Below are 3,610 nucleotides of genomic sequence, written 5' to 3' on the forward strand. Positions count from 1 at the left end.
ATCACCATTGAAGGGGTCGGTGGTCCAAGATCAGTCGTGCCTCATGACTGGCAGCTGCAAAGGGTTCTCTCTGCCAAGCCCACTGGCCAGAGGACAAGCGGTCAGGATATAGGCACACTGCCTTGGAGAAGAGGTTCATCTAGCATTAGTGACTAAATCCAGAGGATGGAATAATACTTGCAGGCAGGATCTGATCTACTATTTAAAAGCACACAGAAGTAGCTAGCAAGTCTATTCACAATTCTGCAAAAGTTGATGTTTCATCCCAATGAAAGAGAAGTGAATTCCCTCCTAGACTTCCAACTCCTTAATTCAAACCTGGTGGATTATCTGGCACACAATAGATAATAAATGTTTGTTGGCACTGAAATTAATGGCATGTCCTGTCATTGAGTCTGCATAACTACCTGACAAAGTTGTCTTTATCTTACTATGAAGAAATCGAAAAAGATCAGTTTGGTAACTTATTAAAAAGGAATAGAGCCGAGACTCAAGCTCAGGTCTTTCTGGCTCTAACGCTCATGTTCTTTCCATTACATCATACTACTGCAAACCACCTGCTTTACTAAATTAAGAAAAACCCTTCTGTATCTTTACTAATCACAAAATTTACAAGACTATTCTGCATGTGTAAAAACCTCTTCTGCTCCCACCTCCTTATTCTCTATAGATGATCTCATTCATTCCTTTATTCAAAATATGGAGATGATTCTGCATCAACACCACTTCTATGTATCTCCCCATCCTCCCTTCCTTCACTGCTGTAACTAAGAGGTCACCCTTAAGTTCTAGGTGACAGATTTGTTCCACCCTCGAACCATGACCTATTTTGTCCTTAATTTCCCAGAGAAGGCTCCAGCCCTGGTCAGCACTGCTATGACTTACTTACTTGAGCCACAATTTGGCACTATTGTCAGGGTTGAACTGGTTTCTCCAACCCTTGCTGAGATCCTCACAGCTATTCTGAGCTGTGAAAAATTGCCTCAAACTAGCAGCTTCAAACAGCTCAGTTAAGGAAGCTGTGATGAATGGTTTGGTGGCCACTGAAGTGTGGATGTGGCTTTCTGTTGGTCAGATCGTAGGCAAGCATGGTAATATTGGCTATAATGTTTAAAAACTAATCTTTAACATATATTCGATTTACTGTTTGAGTGTTTTTGGTCCATGTACAAAGACTGCTATATGAATAAAATAAGATCATGTGTCAAAATCAATGTTTTCTCCATCAAACACTACATAGACATAGAAGGTAACAATTTCTCAGTATTAAGTTGGGTTGCCTTTTGCTTTGATACATTAATATAGCTCTAAATGTATGTCTTTGTTTAGCCTAAAATTCAAAAGGACATATGCAAATATATCAACCTGGTACATGTATACATGAGGAAAACATTTTAATTTGAAGGTTTGAAATATACGTTAAGCTTTATTTCCAGAAAAGTTGGGGCAATAGCCTTGAGAAAACTAGAACTTGATACATTAGGAAAAACAGTAATACCACGTGCCAGACAGTGATATAGTTAAATCAAGTCAGTGGTCGTAAAAAATAAAATTTGGACTGTATCTCTGCTGAAATCAAAGAAATATCCCTTTGATAACAGCTATGTCTATGAATGCTGAGATACTTCTTCTCAACTTGAATACAGCCTCAAGAGAAAATAGCTGGTGGTATTCTAAATATGTATCTTTGTAACATCTGTAACAGTAAGACAGAGTGAATGAGAGCTATGACCTACATTTTAAATCTAAGTTTGATATCTGTTATATTATTAATCTGTCCAGTTTTATAATTTTTAGAACCTATTTTTGCAAAGTAAAATATCCTACAAACATTTAAACAAGATTATAAGAGTTAACACCCATGGGTCTAAACGGCATACGTCCTGACATAAATATAAATGACTGATAACAAAAAAATTAAAAATAAGTGACTCTTCTCTATTTCAGGGTAAAAGCCCCTTCAGTGGCCCTCATTCTCATCCGTTCTCTAGGGCCTTACTCCACCAATAATCCTAATCTGGCTATGTTTTATTACATCTTCATTCTTTCTTCTATGACATCTTCCTGCCAACGTAATAAATGTTTTGAAGTGCTTCCCATTATAAAATACACACACGCACCACCTCTAGTCACCAGGCTACTCCTTGAACTACATTCCTGTTCCTCCCTCCTTCCCTTCACTACCAAGTTTCTTTCTCACAGCCTCCATTTCCTCACCATCTAACCATGCACAAAAAATTCTCTCTCGATAACCACTAAGGGCTTTTTCTGTTTTCATCCTCCTCAGACTCTTTGCAGCAAGCCACTGTCAAAACACTCTTCATATGACCTTCTCTCATGATTTTTTTTATAATGCTGTTGTTCATTCTCAGATCTACCTCTCATTCTCTGATTCCTTTCTCCTTCTGACCCCAAATCTAAGTACTCCCTTTGGTTGTGTCCATGGCCCACTTCTTTCTTCTCCTATGGGAACTCACTCAATCTTTTCTTCTGTCCTGGCTAGGGCTGCAGCCCACATTTCCAACTGCTTGTTGAACACTGCTTGTCCTACTGACATCTCAAACTCAGTATGCTCAAAATACAGTCTTCTTTCTTTTTTTGTACATAGCTATTTACTATATTGTAATAGAAAGGTGCATCCCAACTTAATCTTAACTGAAACATCAGCATATACCATGAAAAAATGATTGCTCATGTGTATCAAGGCATGTACAAGGATGTTCACAGCAACAATATTTGTAAAAGCAAAAGACTGGAAACAACCTGAATGTCCATGAATACAAAGATGCATAACATGTGGTCTTTTCCTTCAATGAAATATTATGCAGCAAAATGAGTAAATTATAGCTACATCAACATGGATGAATCTCAGGAATACAATGTTAAAGGGGGAGAAAGCAAGAAACAGGTATATATCATGAGATTCCATTTTATAGTTATAAAATATGCAACACTAAACAACATATTATTTGAGAATACATACAGAGTGGTAAAAATAAAGGGAAAAGAAAATGTTAAATGCAAAATTCAAGATAATGGGCTCTCCTGAAGGAGGGAAGTGGAATTGGGAAGGATCACTCTTAGGGATTCTAAAGTACTGGGAATGTTCTAGCTCTTAAGCTGTGAGCGGGGACACCAATATTTGTTGTATCATCATTCTTTAAACTTACATGTGTCTTACAAATGCAGTTAATCTATTCATTATTTAATGAAAACAAACTTCAGAAAAGATATAACAATAGATATTTTAATTAGTCTGAAAAATCCGTTAGTTTTAATTTTCGTAATTTTCATAATTATGTGGAATGCAAGTAAAACAGCATTGTACACAATAAATGGGATCTACTTTTATGGGCCTTCAATTCACCACTTGTTTGTCCTATGGGAGTTTTAGAAAACTAAAGCAAGAGTAGCAAATGCATTGATTTGCTGAGCACTGCAGGTACTCAGTGCAGCTTTATGAGATCCCAGGCAGAGTCAGCACAATATCCAATGAAGTGGGAAGGCTGGAATTGTCACAGTACTCTCAAGATGCCAAAAATCCAGTTTGAATTATCTTCTCACCAAAGTGAATAAGCTTGTCTTTCTCTACATCTGTGTTCACCTTCAC

At 37.2% G+C, this 3,610-nt stretch overlaps 1 pseudogene; it reads left to right on the forward strand.

The window, feature by feature from the left end:
* The first annotated feature begins 6 nt into the window (after positions 1-6).
* Positions 7-3,267, forward strand: LOC112483109 (annotated as a pseudogene).
* Positions 3,268-3,610: the final 343 nt, after the last annotated feature.

This window comes from Pteropus alecto, unplaced genomic scaffold (genome assembly GCF_000325575.1).
Source record: "Pteropus alecto unplaced genomic scaffold, ASM32557v1 scaffold206, whole genome shotgun sequence".
Taxonomy (NCBI): domain Eukaryota; kingdom Metazoa; phylum Chordata; class Mammalia; order Chiroptera; family Pteropodidae; genus Pteropus; species Pteropus alecto.